This window comes from Misgurnus anguillicaudatus, unplaced genomic scaffold, assembly GCF_027580225.2.
Source record: "Misgurnus anguillicaudatus unplaced genomic scaffold, ASM2758022v2 HiC_scaffold_33, whole genome shotgun sequence".
In the NCBI taxonomy this organism is placed as follows: Eukaryota; Metazoa; Chordata; class Actinopteri; order Cypriniformes; family Cobitidae; genus Misgurnus; species Misgurnus anguillicaudatus.
This window is the reverse complement of record NW_027395283.1, coordinates 9,660,001-9,677,005: the sequence shown is the minus strand read 5'-3', so window position 1 is coordinate 9,677,005 and position 17,005 is coordinate 9,660,001. Positions and strand designations below refer to the sequence as shown.

The following is a 17,005-nucleotide window of genomic DNA, read 5'->3' as shown; positions in this document are numbered from 1 at the left end:
TCAGTTCTAGGCCCTATCCTATTCTCGTTATATATGTTACCTCTAGGAGACATTATCAGGAAACATAACATAAGTTTTCACTGCTATGCGGATGATACCCAGCTTTACATCTCGTCGCATCCTAGCGAAACCCACACGTTTTCTAAGCTAAAAGACTGCATTAGTGATATTAGGGACTGGATGGCACAAAACTTTCTTATGCTAAACTCCAATAAGACAGAGATACTTATTATTGAACCGAATCGCTACAAACATTATATGTCAGATTACAAGTTGCCCATAGATGGCTGCACGGTGGTGCCATCTTCCACGGTTAAGAATTTAGGCGTAATGTTCGACAGCAATCTATCTTTCGATAGTCATATCGCCAACATCTGCCGCACAGCATTCTTCCATCTTAGAAATATCTCAAAAATACCCCATATGCTGTCTGCATCAGACGCAGAAAAGCTTATCCATGCTTTTATGACCTCTAGAATAGACTATTGCAGGGGTCTTCAACGTTTTTTGGGTCGGGGACCCCTTAGATGAGAGAGGCATGGAGCAGGGACCCCCTAATACTAAATGTGTAAAACAGAGATATTTAAGTAAGCAGTAAGGTACGAGAGGCTGCCTTTTCGTATTAGGCACAACGCAAAGTGAAGTAAAGTACAACTGATGACCAATCAGAATCAAGGACTGGAACTATTTTATAAATAGAAACAAACCATATTGTCACACAGCCATACTATATTAACATGCATAATTTTTTTTGTTAAAGTAGATTTAGTTTTTATATTAATATAATAATAATAATAATAATATTATATTATTTTAAGGTATTTGCAGTGTAATATATTTTCATTTTACTGTGAATTGGACAAGGGCTTTCAGTTTATAAAGATGACTGATCATGGTGAATGGCACAAAGACTGTCTATTCTGGTGGGGATAGAGGTTGTGCTACTTTATAATTCTGAGGTCTGTTGCCTTTTCTCGTGTATCATCATTGTCACGAGTTTGAGTAACGCAGGTTTATTTTCTGTATAGCTTCATAACAGACTCAGGAGAACAACATGCAACGAGTCCGAGCGCATCTCTTTGGGGCAACTTTTTAAGAGGCGGATTTCAACCTGACTATGAATCTTGCACAAAGAACCATCGCGGCGCGCGTTTCATTCGTTTTTAAATGCGAGCGATAGTTTTGTCACAGTTTAAAATGCCGACGCGGTGTGGTGTCATTTGCCTGTTGAATTAGCACTTTAAATCTGAACCGCGTGAAACAGCCGTCCAAGTTCAGAAATAAATATAGATGAGACAATGTCGCACTGATTCTAAAAATGACATTCTGAAAGAAAGACACACATAAGATTTACCTGTTTTATGATGACTTTTCTGTCGCTATTGCTGCTTCCTGAGTGGACATTTATAATCTTTAGATATTTATTTTGGTCCGCTGTCTAAACTGAACGCGCGCCTTCAAACCTATGCGGCCACGCACGTGCACAACTTAAAGGGGACATGTAACATTTTGTACATATATTTTATGTTTTAAGCAAAAAATAGCTTGTCGTTAAACATCATTTGGCGGACCCCCTGCAGTTCCGTCACGGACCCCCTGGGGGCCGCGGACCCCCGGTTGAAGACCCATGGACTATTGTAACTCGTTACTCGGGGGATGCCATGCAAATCAGGTAAACAAGCTACAGCTGGTTCAAAACGCCGCCGCAAGAGTGCTTACTCGATCTAAAAAGTATGACCACATCAGTCCAATTCTGGCATCTTTACACTGGCTACCAGTTAAATATCGCATACAATTTAAAATATTACTAATCACCTACAAAGCCTTAAATGGCCTAGCGCCTTCGTATATTAAAGAACTACTATCAGAATACAATCCATCACGTAAACTGCGCTCACAAAATTCTGGTCACTTAATTATCCCTAGAATATCAAAAGTGTCTAAAGGTGGTAGATCCTTTTCCTACTTAGCCCCTAAGCTCTGGAATGATTTACCAAATAAAGTTCGAGTATCAGACACAGTTGATCAATTTAAATCTAAACTTAAGACATTCTTCTTTAACAAAGCATTCACATAAAATGTCCAGTAAATGTACATTTCCCGCAGTAGTTAGTTTGTCTAGAACAAAGCACTCACATACCTCATATGGGTAATATACTATTGCCGCAATAGTTAGCCTGTCTGGAACCGAGCTGACTTGAACCCAGGGCTGGACTGGGATAAAAAATTGGCCCTGGCATTTTGGTCCAGACCGGCCCACTACAAAGGATCACAAATCTTTGTGCAATCTTGACTACCAACTCCATATAATGATTAAGTAAAAAAGTATAAGAGCTGACACGTGACATTACAAAAATGTAAGCGCTGTAAAAGTCTTTGCAGGTTTTAAAAATTTGCTACTTGTATTAGTCATTGAGTGTGCACAATGTGTAAACTAACCATTCTGACCACCTTATGATAACACTGAGACCTCATAAATGTTACAATGAAGTTGCAGTCTCACGGCAGAGCCACAAGTCCCATTACAGTGTTTCTAAAACACCTTTTACCAATTTCAAAGTCATTATAATAACTAACATTCATTTTTGTATATATCTTTTCCTTTCATCCTATTTTATGACCTTGCTGCCCGAATCAGGATTTCTTGTCTAATGGTCACACCTCAATTTTGCAATTTCCATGCATGGCATATGGACATTAAATAATGAATTTCCAGTGTGTGTGTGTTAAACTTTTTTGGCCCATTTTACCTGTAAAAGAAAATGTGCCTAATAATTCTGCACACTTGAATATAAGGTGCTTTTTTCTCCAGCCAGTCATCATTAACAACAATGTATAACTTATAAATGCTTTATTTACAAAATGCATGGTAGTTATAAAGATTTATTTGGTTTGGATTAAGTAAAATATGTTTGATAAAACTGTGATCCAAAGTTTGATGTAGCTACCTAATAATTCTGCCCACACTGTATTTTGTTGCAGTGTAATCACTGTCATTTTGCTAACAGCCATTGGTCTATCACTTGTGTTTTTGACTGCGTTTTATCAAGAGGATATTCACGACAACAATGTTTTAAAAGCAGTACTGCTTCACACGTCCACTCGGTTCTCTCTCCTATTTCGACAGACGCACACTGACGCTGCTCATAAAAAAGCCCGAAACGTGATTGGGCTAAATGTCAAATAAAAAAGAACCAATGGGCTGCTGATTAGGTGTCTCTTAGACCGGTCTGTCCGACAATCATCTTATGCAAACTTTTTTGGAAAATACAGTACATTGCCACCACGCCTTTTAGCGCCATTAATAGATTTAAAACAGAAACAAAGAAAGAAAGCAACGGGCCGCGTTGCGCGATGTACAAGTGTTATGGGCTGGTCAGACAAAAATAGTGTGAGACGTATGATTCGTCCACTGACTGCATCTGACACAGCGGGGGAGGGGTGGAGCCTGTTAAGAGATGATTGGGCCAGCCCAGTGTCAGTATGGAAAATTAACCAATGGGCCGCTGTCCCTGCTTTATGGGCCGGTCGTTGGCAAATAAAAACAATCATATTATATCAACCGGCCCCCAAGTGCGTCGGCCCACCGGGCATTTGCCCGGTATGCCAGATTACCAGTCCAGCCCTGCTTGAACCACTATAATGTTTGACACTTGCATTGCATGCGAACGGCCCCTACGCTAATAGAATTCTGTTTTTCTCTCCCTGTCTCGTCCTCGACCACGAGGACCATGAGACAAACAGACCCAGTTCCAGTTGCTGTGAAGATCATTGCATCACTGATCCACTGGCTGTCCTTCAACGTGATGACCAGCCGATGCCCGACCAACGACCACCGGCTAAACCAGTTTAATTCGCTTACCCGCCTCCTATCCCTACCGTTTCTATATATATATATAAATATATATTAATTCCTTCCAAGGGTTTTTGTCCTTCTAGGACTTTTTCCCATTGGGTTTTTTTTCCTAGAGGGTTTTTAGTCCCAGGGAGAGTCAGCCAACTTTGGCTTAACTTAGCACTTTACTGTATACGTTACATTATTAATATGCTCGCTTGTACGGTTTAACCGCTTTCTCTACTTCTTATATTATATTATATTCTGTGTTCGCCTCTACATCTTCTCATGTAAAGCTGCTTTGCAACAATTAACACTTGTGAAAAGTGCTATATAAATAAAATTGAATTGAATTGAATTGAATAAGTCAAACTGAAAATGTTCTGAGCAAACAACAAGATCGTTTGGAAACTCAAATGCTCGAGCTGAAACGGACACTATTTCAGCTGAAGATCTGGAAAAAGCAGAACTCAGTCTCGTTACAGTCAAAAACAAACATTCCCTGATGATTTCAAGTCTTTGCAAAACAGCAAAGGTGTCAAAAGAAGTAGTCATCTGTGGTGCAAGATTGTATCCTCAGAGTAGGGTCATTTGAATAAGTCTGCAAAGCAAGAATCTGCTAAGCATCCAGCGATTCTTGATAGAAAGCAGCATATGCCTTCTTTGATTCTCAAGGATATACATAAAAACACAGGACACAGTGGGAGAAAGTAAGTTTTGGGTCTCATCTGCCAACAAAAGCTGATTTCTAAATGCCCAGTATGTAGAAGAATAAATGCCAAAATCAACAAACAAAAAATGGCTGATTTACCAAGAGATCATCTGTTGCCAGGTAATCCTCCCTTTACACAGGAGAAAAAAGACACCATTGATTCAGATTTAACCAAAGATATTAGATATACCAAGATGAAGCACTAGCATTGCTATGATTTGAGGGGGAGGGGGTTCAAAACACTCAATATAGCCACTCAAGCAAAAAAAGTCGTGCCTATTTGTAAGTCAAGTCTGATGTCATCTCAAAATGCTCCATCAATGCATTAAAGGAATTAATTCCATTGGGGAATTAAGCTCAATTTCCACCTCCCCTTGAGGTTAGGTTAGGCCTATGTCGCCTGCAAAATATGAAACAGAAAAAACATGAGAAAAATCACACAAACAACTAAACAAAATCTGTCACGCTGATAAAAACAACTCAAACATCTACTGTTCTTCCCTTAAAGGGACATTTCACAAGACTTTTTTAGATTTAAAATAAATGTTTGGTGTCCCCAGAGTATTTTTGTGATGTTTTAGCTGAAAATAGATGTGTTTCCCTTTAAATGCTCTGCACTAAATAGTAAAATAAGAAAGTATACTTTCAGTTTACTTTTTATGTACTTCTCTTAAATGTACTTTAGGTACTTTTCAGAAATATACTTAAAAGGAGGCAGGAATGTTGGGAACTACAGTAAGGAATGTGAGGACAAATGTATACATGTTTGTTTGAGGTTTATTAAGAAGTTAACAATATAATCAATATAGAAATGAAGGTCAGTACACTGAAAAAAATGACTCATTGAATTTAATCAATTTTTTTAAGGTAAGTGGTTGCAATCAACTTATTTAAGCTACATTTAAACAAAAGTTTTATATTTTATTTTACGTTACTAATCTTTTTTGTTTAAATGTAGTGTGAAGGGTGATCTGCACCTTCGCTCTGCGTTGTGATGCTGAATAAGGAGACCGGACAACAGACTTTCCTTAGACCATGTTTTCCTATTTTATTCTGAATGAGAATGAAAATGAAATGAATAAAAAACTCAATCCATGGCCTTTCTCCTCACACTTAACACAGACCTCTCCTTCACCGCGCTAAGCGCAAACTGAATTTATATTACAATTTTCAAATAAACTGTATGTGATTAGAGATCAAAAGTGTTTGACATTTCTCTCAATATAAGACATTTTACATGAATTCAAAACAACAGCATTAACATAACCAAGGATAGAAAACATACCTGAATGAGAATGAAAATGAAATGAATAAAAAAACTCAATCCATGGCCTTTTTCCTCACACTTAACACAGACCTGCCAGTCAAAGGGATTATATTAGCCACGGAGCTAACACATACAGTTAATTAACTCACTTCATAAAGTACTTACTTACACAATCTCATCAAACAATTTGTGTTTCAGTAACATCATAAAACATTTTTTAGCAAAAATACATGCTTATTACAAGAAATAGACTCAAATTAAACTGTTTTTAGTGAGAACTTCAGCACAACTCACCTCTCCTTCACCGCGCTTAGCAAGAACTGAAGGAGAGCAAATGGGTACTGTTTGCAGTCGCGTATTTTATAAGAATACCGAAAAACGCGTGGAGTTTCCTGACTCGTGTGTTTGTGTATGTGCGTTTCCCCTCGCGTGAAATGTTTGACGGAAGAACAAAGAAACACTCGCGTCTGAAGATATTGACACACATACGCAAGAAAATAAGGATTTAGATGTCATGTTTTGGTGCAATCGGATGGAACAACAAGGAATGGAGAGACTGGGTTGTGGATTGCGTATCCATTAGGGCTGTCAACGAATATTCTAAATTCGAATATATATTCGAATAGTGAAAAAAACGAATTTCGAATATGAAAATTAATATTCGAATAAATTATTATTTTTTTAAAGCCCGCGGTAGTAGAGGCGTGGCTGTCTGCTTTGTGAGTGGGCGCACTAGTGCACCTGGTTCAGGGACAGGTCACAGTAGTCACACTGTCTGTCATGGTTAAAAGTTGACGCGTCTTGCATGGAAGATAGCAGAAAGTCGACCGCATCAGAGAAAGCGATTTTAACCCCCCAAAATCTAAAAAGCTATGTCTGGAAGTACTTTGGATTTTGGTCGGTAGGAGGTAAAATTGTTGAGCCGCGAGATAAAGTTGTTAGCATACCATTCGACCACTAGCAACATGATGTCACATCTCGAAAATGTGCACCCAAATGAGCATGGCATCTTTATACACACTGCATATTAATTCGTTTGTCACTTCAACTTTTAATGTTTAATCCTGTTCTGTACACAACCGAACTGAACAACTAGTAGTTATTAAAGTGTTTAAACGTGCATCATGGACATGACAGGTCTCTCTTCTGAAGAAATAAATTATTACAAGGGGGAAAAGTCTTCTGTATGCGCGATACAGAGAATGACAGAGGCACAAGCGTTTGCTGCTCAGTGTTGGCAGATCTTGCACTAAAAAAAAAACAGCGATCAAGAAAAATCCAATAATAAACCAAAATAAATCCAAACGCTTTACCTCAAAGATCAAAATATTGGGACTGGCACCTTCACATTTTAACAACACCAAAAACTTGATCACTTGAGCCAAAATCCATAAACGGTTAAGCGCTAAAATGGTATGTGAGTACAAAAAAGACGAGGACCTGGCAACACTGCAAGAGCGTGCGCAGCCTCACAAATGCGTCCAATACACAACGACACAACGGAGGTTTATTGCAAAACATAATGCTGTTAAATTATTTTCATCAAAGCTGTGAGTGATACGTGAGACAGCAGACCGTTGCTATGGTTATCTCCGTGTCAATCTTCACATTTTCACATTTAAATGCGGTTGTCACTCCTGAAAGTTTGCAGTGTGTACGAGACCACAATGTGGAACTCCAGCTAAACAGTCACGTCTTAACCCTCTACAGCACAGTGTTGCCCTCAGGCAACATACTACCTTTTTAAGCCTTACACCGACACTTTAATTTTTTTATAAAAAAAAAATATATGTATAATATCACCTGACATGTCTCTCCAATGAAATGAGGGTGTCTCGTTCCCTTCTCAGGGAACAACAGTAACATACGTAACCCGAGACGTTTTCAAGTGTCAAACACAACTATGCAAAAAAGCATTTTGATATGAATCAACATTCGCATACAGAAGATATAAGCATTTAAACTGAACAGTTTAGCACGTGTGCTTAAAAGGCTAGAAATGTATGATATTATCCTACACTACACAGGGAATAATATGGATTTTTTACCAGAAATCTTCTTGCATAAAATACATTCAATGACCTGTATCTATGTATGTATATTTTCAAAAACTTCCCAGGGCCTTGAATTTTCCTCCCAGATTCACAAACTTTCATGGATGGAAAACCTGCATATAAAAAACCTTGGTGTTTTTATACCATTGTAGCACAATGATGCCCTGAGGCAACAAAGTAAATTCTGAGTCAGGCGTGGTGGGGGAAAAAATTGTATGATGGATATTTTATCAGTGACCCCCAAGCTCCCAAAAAGTGAGGTGAAATATTTTTTTCCCCAAAAAATAAAAAGTCATGCCATAGAGCAGAGGTCCCCAACTACCGGATCGCGACCCAGTACTGGGTCGTGGACAAGTTGCCACCGGGTCGCAAGAACGTCCCGGAAAAAATTGTATAATAGCCACGTAATAGCTTAATCGGGTATTTTGTACTTTAAGAGCCGACTACAAATAACATTGATCATTTCCACTTTTGTACAGAGCCGCGCTCTCTCTCTTTTTCTCCGCCTCTCTCTCTCTCTCTCTCTACCAGCGCATCAGCGATCACATTGCTGTCATTAGAGTTTGAGCATACAGTACTTCTAAAACACAATCGATCAAAGAATTGCGGAGGTATGACTTTATGAATCATTTGCAAATGTACGTCGCAATGATGTACATATGCAGAGACGTTCAACTGTGTGACAGCGCAAATGACTGAAAAGTAATTATTTTATTCTTCTTTAAAACAACTTCAGAATTATCCATCGATCGTAGCACCATGATCAAAATAAACTATTAAGCTAATAATATTTTAACAGCTACACTTTAAACGTAGGTTTGAAAGGAACCTAAACTTGTCAATCATCATTAATCATGGTAAACGTGAGTCTCCGTGCCTCTGCGCCCAGCCGAAATTCTTCTGGCATCTCTCCTCCTTCACTGCATTTTTCTTCTCTTCTGTTACTTGGAATTGGGTCTCGAGCCCGACCAAGATTCGAGCTGCCTTCGAGAACAGCAAGCCAAGTTCGTTTAGGTTCCATTAATTATTAAGACTAAATGGGCAGGCAAACTAGTAAAAACAATGAAAGTAAAAAACAATCCCCCAAAATAAGGTTTTACACGTCTATAGAAAATATACTCTAACCTAAGTAAAGCAATTATTAATTTTCCTAATGCATGGTTGTTATCTTTACTTTCGTTTAAAACGTACATTTCGAAAAGGAGGATTTTCAGCACGTTTGAACAGCAACTCAGCGACCCCCCCAATCTCACCCCCCCCCCCCCCCCCCGGTCCGCGAAATTTTTTTAAAGCTGAAACCGGTCTGTGGTGAAAAAAAGGTTGGGGACCCCTGCAATAGAGGGTTAACACTTACTTTGCATCTCCCGCCACAAGCTCTTTGTCTGCAACAAGACAAGAGGTCATAACGGAGAAATGAATTTCGTTCATTTGTAATGACATGAGATCGATCAGTGTCGTGGATGGAGCAGGCTTCAGGGAGTTTTGTCAAGCAATGTAACCGAGGTACCATATCACTTTAATGTCTGAGTCTTGATTTACTTGTTTTGTGTATGTAATATACGTTGTAAAATATGTTTAAACTTAAATAGACTACCTATTGAAGTAGTTATGTCTCTTTATATTAATTTGTCCTGTTATTGACGTAATGCGTCGTTAAACATCGTTAACGTCATTGAAAAAATGGGCAACCAGATATTCGAATAGTTTGAATATTTGTGGGTTTTTTAGGGAGAATATTCGAACGTCATTTTTTAGCAATTTTGACAGCCCTAGTATCCATTGACTGCAGGAGGCACAAGTTATGCATATGGAGGTCTCTGCTCATTCACTTCAATGGCGCGGGGGTGTGGCGATCTCTTCTCTTTACAGATGTTACAGGTAACATTAGAGAGACGGTCCCTCTCCTACTTTCTCATACAGTGTACACCGAATGACAATATATGTTTTCGATCTCACTTACATCATTTAAAATCTGACATTCCAAGCATTATGTAGACATTTATCTTTTGTTTTTATGACATGTATTCGTGAAGTTACAGTTAATTTTCTGACGCGTTTCTGAAATGACTTCACTGAGGGAGAGAGAACAAAATGCGCATCATGTTTATTTTCTTAATTTTGCGAAAAGCACAACATTCTGTTTTTATTGCGAGTGGACAGAAAAAAACTACACACTTTAACGTTTTAAATGATGTATAAATCATATCTGTATGTCCAAAATCATCAGAGTTATCTAAGTCTCTTTGTGGAGTGATTTAAAAATAAAGAGTTTGTGGCACCCGTGCCGCAGCCGACCCCAGAGTGTTAAGATAGATAAGAGGGATGCAGACCTGTAAGAGGTAAACAGCTGTTAGCATAAATTGTCCACAGAAATACCCTTACATATGTAACTATCATGTACATTCAGAACATCTCAGATATACATCTGCAGTGATTAGTTATATAAAACGCTGTTTTCAGATTACTGTTTTCAGATCCCCATCCCCTTATCGTCTAGCTTCTGTTTTAAACGTGTTTCTGTAAGCGTGTATGAACTTTAAAAACACATTGCATATGGCGTCCATCCTCCGTGTAATGTGGCGCTCATAAAAACGGTGTCGCGTGTAAAGTGCAATGTATGGAATTACCTTGCATGTAAACATACAATATGGAATCCCCAGCCAACATGTAAATGTTTACTTGGGCTACATGGGTACCAAGTGGGCATGGTCCTATTATGGGCATCTTATATGGGACTCACTTGGGTGAGTTTAGTAGGCCCCACATGGGTTAAAAAACATAGGCTCCCTATATGGGTCCTAGTTGGGATGTTAATGGGAAATGAGGGCATGGGCATAGGAAACACATATGGGGCCCTCTTGGCCAACCAATATGGATCTTAAATGGGCTAACACTATAATTCCCATATAGGCTCCTTATATGGGTCCAAAGTGGGACCCATATAGGTTATGAGTATATGTGATTTAAATAAGGAAACACAAATGGTTGTCTACTGGACAACATGGCAAACACAATTATTTCCATATAGGCTCCTTATCCATATAAGGAGTGAAAGTGGGACCCACATAGGTCACCTGTATATGTGTTTTGAACAAGGAAACACATATGGGGCCCTTTTGGCCAAACCATATGGGTACAACATGGGCAAACACAATCATTCCTATAAATGCGCCTTATATGGGCTGAAAGTGGGACCCACATAGGTCACCTGTATATGTGTTTTGAATAAGGATAAACATGTGGGACCCTTTTGGCCAAAGCACATGGGTACAACATGGGCAAACACAATCATTCCTATAATTGTATATAATTAATAATTCCTGCTCCCAAAGTGGGACCCATATAGGTCATGAGTATATGGATTCTAAATAAGGAAACACTTGTGGGACCCTTTCTGTCAAATCATATTGGACCAAAATGGGCAAACACAATCAGTCCCATAGAGGCTCCCGACATGGACCCCCATATGTAATTGTCATTTCATGCCCTGTTTTAAACAGGGATCCTGAAAGGTTTATGCCAATGTCTTACTTCGCAAACCATGGTGACGCAAGACATGTAGCCTAATAGTTTATGAAGTTCCAAAGGACTGCAGGGTAACTTCTAAGTAAAGGCGGCAGCATCAATGTAACAGAATTACAGAATTGCATTTTTTCCCCCAAAGCTTGCATGGGTATTAGTGCATTTAAAATGTTATTTGTAATATGATGACAAAACATTGCAAAAATGAGTTAGGTTCAGGCTCAGGTCAAAATTTTCCTGCAAGTCTAAAGCGATCTGACATAATTAGCAAAAGTGAAAAAGTGACAGACCGTATTCACCTTATTCTGATATCTAGACCAATCAGTTCTCACTGTAGGCAGGCTTACAATCAACCTCTCTCTTCAGCTCAGTAAACCACTGTACAGTAGTTTATTTACAATGTACAGTAAATGACAGAGTGTCCAAAAAAAAAACAGGAAAATAATACAATAATTATCCTTGCCGGGTTGCGTATGTGTGGTGTGGGTCTTGTTAAAGAAGGTCCAGATTCTATTGGGGTAGGGGCGTGTTTGTTTAGGTGATTTCAAATATCAACATTGGCTTTCAAACATTGTGGACTCTGCCTTTAAAAGAGCAACCATAGATAATAAACAACATAATACAAAATAATATATAATTTATATTGATGATTTATTTATTTTAAATGTATGTTTTTTTTGCGGGGGCTTGTTGGTGAGCTTCCTTCCCAATCAGTTTTTGTAGGGTGGGATGTCTGAGTGTAATTTTAATAAATTAAACAGTTAAAACTGCACAAAAATCTTTTTAGAACTCATTTTATGTTTTGATAGATACTAAGTGAATTATCACCATACACCAAAGGCCTCTATCATGCTCTGGCCAGACCCTAAACATGAGTAGTTACACGAGGAAGTATGGTAAAAAATATTGTATGGCGGAAGAGCACTTTGTCTGTAGCACTTCGACCTTGGGCACAGTAACATCATCACTCCTGACTACTCCCCCTCTTGCTTAAACTATTGTCACAGGCCGGAGCGGACCACGGACTGTCACGCTCCTCCCAAAGTTCCACCTCGAGGAGGTCCCAAAAGCACCCTAATGACCAAACAAACAAGAGATAAGTAAAATGTAAAATGGTAAACTTTATTTATATTAATTAAAATCAGAAAGGGGAATGGGGAGGGAAGTCTAAAATATCTCTTCTCGCCCTCAGGGGGAACTAAGGGGCAAGGGAGGTTGGAGGGGAGAAGTCTGGTTCCGTAGGGCCAGGGGATTCATGGAAGTGAACTTTTATTCACTTTTATTTTTACATCAATAAATAAATAATTAAGTAAATGTTTACAGCAACTGGTCTGCCATCCAAGTACTAACCAGGCCGCCCCTGCTTGGCTTCCGAGATCAGATGAGCGGGCATGCTCAGGGTGCTTGACTTCCGAGATCAGAGAGCGGGATTGCTCAGGGTGGTGCGGCCGTAAGCGAGTTCTGACTCGATTCGAGAGACACTTCAATACTAATGTGGCAACGCCATGCCATTGGCAAACACTTACAGAATGGACGCATTCATGGAAAAAAATATTGGAAAAAATAAGTAAATGCTTACAGCACCTGGTATTCTCAGCCGGTCTCCCATCCAGGTACTAACCAGACATGACCCTGCTTTGCTTTCGAGGTCAGACGAGAGCAAGTGTGCTCAGGGTGGTGTGGCCGTAAGCGAGTGCTGACTCGATTCGAGAGACACTTCAAGACTAATGTGGCAACGCCATGCCTTCGGGGAATGCTTACTGACAGGACGCATTTATGGAAAAAAATACATTAAAAATAATTAAATACTTACAGCACCTGGTATTCCCAGGCAGTCTCCCAAGTACTAACCGGGCCTGACCCTGCTTGGCTTCCGAGATCAGACGAGAGCGGGAGTCGAGAGACAGTTCAAGACTAATGTGGCAACGCCATGCCATCCCCGAACGCTTAAAGCCAATTTGTGAAAAAAATTACATCAATAATTAAATACTTACAGCACCTGGCATTCCCTGAAAGTGTCCCATTCAAGTACTAACCAGGCCTGACCCTGCTTGGCTTTCGAGATCAGACGAGCGGGCATGCTCAGGGTGGTGTGGTCGTAAGCGAGTGTTGACTTGATTCGAGAGACACTTCAAGACTAATGTGGCAATGCCATGTCATTGGCGAACACTTACAGAAAGGACACATTCATGGAAAAAAATATTAGAATAAATAATTAAATGCTTACAGCACATGGTATTCCCAGGAGGTCTCCCATCCAAGTACTAACCAGACCCGACCCTGCTTTGCTTCCAAGATCAAACGAGAGCAGGCATGCTCAGGGATGCGTGGTTGCAAGTGAGTGCTGAGTCGATTCGAGAGACACTTCAAGACTAATGGGGCAACGCCATGGCATCAGAGAACCCTTACAGAAATGTTGCATTCATGGAAAAAAATCATAAATAAAAAAAATCATTAATTAAAAGTTTGCACCACCTGGCAATCCCAGGCAGTCTCCTCTCCAAGTACTAACCAGGCCTGACCCTGCTTGGCTTCCGAGATCAGACGAACGGACATGCTCAGGGTGGTGTGGCCATAAGCGAGTTCTGACTCGATTCGAGAGACACTTCAAGACTAATGTAGCAACGCCATGCCATTGGCAAACACTTACAGAATGGACGCATTCATGGAAAAAAATATAAGAAATAATAATTAAATGCTTACTGCTCCTGGTATTCCCAGCCAACTCCAATCCAAGTACTAACCAGACCTGACCCTGCTTTGCTTTCGAGATCAGACGAGAGCAAGTGTGCTCAGGGTGGTGTGGCCGTAAGCGAGTGCTGACTCGATTCGAGAGACACTTCAAGACTAATGTGGCAACGCCATGCCATTAGCGAACGCTTACAGAAAGGACGCATTAATAAATAATTAATTATTTGCTTACAGCACCAGGCGGTCTCCCATCCAAGTAATAACCAGGCAAGACCCTGCTTTGCTTCCGAGATCAGACGAGAGCAGGCGTGCTCAGGGTGGTGTGGCCGTTAACAGAGACACTTCAAGACTAATGTGGCAACGCCATGCCATTGGCAAACACTTACAGAAAGGACACATTCATAGAAGAAATATTAGAATAAATAATTAAATGTTCACAGCACCTGGTATTCCCAGGCGGTCTCCCATCCAAGTACTAGCTAGGCCGGACCCTGCTTGACTTCCGAGATCTGACGAGAGCGTGAGTGCTCTGGGTGGTGCGCCCATAAGCGAGTTCTGACTCGATTCGAGAGACACTTCAAGACTAATGTGGCAACGCCATGCCATCCGCGAACGCTTAAATGACCAATTTATGAAAAAAATCACATGAATAAATAAATACTTACAACACCTGGCATTCCCTGGAAGTCTCCCATCCAATAACTAACCAGGCCTGACCCTGCTTGGCTTCCGAGATCAGACGAGTGGGCATGCTCAGGGTGGTGTGGCCGTAAACGAGTGCTGACTCGATTCGAGAGACACTTCAAGACTAATGTGGCAACGCCATGCCAGCGGCGAACGCTTACTGACAGGACGCATTTATGGAAAAAAATTACATTCAAAATAATTAAATACTTACAGCACCTGGCCATGCCATCCGCGAACGCTTAAAGAAAGGACAAATTTAGAAAAAAATTACATGAATAATTAAATGCTTACAGCACCTGGCATTCCCTGGAAGTCTCCCATCCAAGTACTAACCAGACCCGACCCTGCTTTGCTTCCAAGATCAGACGAGAGCAGGCGTGCTCAGGGTGTGTGGTCGCAAGTGAGTGCTGATTCGAATTGAGAGACACTTCACGACAAATGGGGCAACGCCATGGCATCAGAGAACGCTTTCAGAAATGTCGCATTCATGGAAAAAATCATAAATAAAAAATTAATTAATTAAAAGTTTACAGCACCCGGCATTCCAAGGCAGTCTCCCATCCAAGTACTAACCAGACCCGACCCTGCTTGGCCTCCGAGATCAGACAAGAGCAAGTGTGCTCAGGGTGGTGTGGCCGTAAACGAGTGCTGACTCGATTCGAGAGACACTTCAAGACTAATGTGGCAACGCCATGCAATTCGCAAACAATTACAGAAAGGATGCCTTCATGGAAAAAAATATTAGAATAAATAATTAAATGTTTACAGCACCTAGTATTCCCAGGAGGTCTCCCATCCAAGTACTAGCTAGGCCTGACCCTGCTTGGCTTTCGAGATCAGACGAGAGTGGGAGTGCGGCCCTGAGGTGGTGCGGCCGTAAACGAGTGCTGACTTGATACGAGAGACACTTCAAGACTAATGTGGCAACGCCATGCCAGCGGCGAACGCTTACTGACAGGACACATTAATGGAAAAAATTACATTAAAAATAATTAAATACTTACAGCACCTGGCCATGCCATCCGCGAACGCTTAAAGAAAGGACCAATTTATGAAAAAAATTACATGAATAATTAAATACTTACAACACCTGGCATTCCCTGGAAGTCTCCCATCCAATAACTAACCAGGCCTGACCCTGCTTGGCTTCCGAGATCAGACGAGTGGGCATGCTCAGGGTGGTGTGGCCGTAAACGAGTGCCGACTCGATTCAAGAGACACTTCAAGACTAATGTGGCAATGCCATGCCAGCGGCGAACGCTTACCGACAGGACGCATTTATGGAAAATAATTACATTAAAAATAATTAAATACTTACAGCACCTGGCCATGCCATCCGCGAACGCTTAAAGAAAGGACAAATTTTGAAAAAAATTATATGAATAATTAAATGCTTACAGCACCTGGCATTCCCTGGAAGTCTCCCATCCAAGTACTAACCAGACCCGACCCTGCTTTGCTTCCAAGATCAGACGAGAGCTGGCGTGCTCAGGGATGTGTGGTCGCAAGTGAGTGCTGAGTCGAATTGAGAAACACTTCAAGACAAATGGGGCAACGCCATGGCATCAGAGAATGCTTTCAGAAATGTCGCATTCATGGAAAAAAATCATGAATAAAAAATTAATTAATTAAAAGTTTACAGCACCCGGCATTCCCAGGCAGCCTCTCATCCAAGTACTAACCAGACCCGACCCTGCTTGGCTTCCGAGATCAGACAAGAGCAAGTGTGCTCAAGGTGGTGTGGCCGTAAGCGAGTGTTGACTCGATTCGAGAGACACTTCAAGACTAATGTGGCAACGCCATGCAATTCGCAAACACTTACAGAAAGGATGCATTCATGGAAAAAAATATTAGAATAAATAATAAAATGTTTACAGCACCTAGAATTTCCAGGCGGTCTCCCATCCAAGTACTAGCTAGGCCTGACCCTGCTTGGCTTCCAAGATCAGACGAGAGTGGGAGTGCGGCCCTGAGGTGGTGCTGCCGTAAACGAGTGCTGACTGGATACGAGAGACACTTCAAGACTAATGTGGCAACGCCATGCCAGCGGCGAACGCTTACTGACAGGACGCATTTATGGAAAAAATTACATTAAAAATAGTTAAATACTTACAGCACCTGGCCATGCCATCTGCGAACGCTTAAAGAAAGGACCAATTTATGAAAAAAAATTACATGAATAATTAAATACTTACAACACCTGGCATTCCCTGGAAGTCTCCCATCCAATAACTAAC

General features: G+C 40.6%; 3 pseudogenes; all 3 read right to left on the bottom strand.

Moving 5' to 3' along the window:
• Nucleotides 1-12,962: 12,962 nt before the first annotated feature.
• On the bottom strand, nucleotides 12,963-13,081 carry LOC129449411 (5S ribosomal RNA; annotated as a pseudogene).
• Nucleotides 13,082-15,292: 2,211 nt separating this feature from the next.
• Nucleotides 15,293-15,411, bottom strand: LOC141363297 (5S ribosomal RNA; annotated as a pseudogene).
• Nucleotides 15,412-16,401: 990 nt separating this feature from the next.
• LOC129435411 (5S ribosomal RNA) lies at nucleotides 16,402-16,520 on the bottom strand (annotated as a pseudogene).
• Between the last annotated feature and the right edge of the window lie 485 nt (nucleotides 16,521-17,005).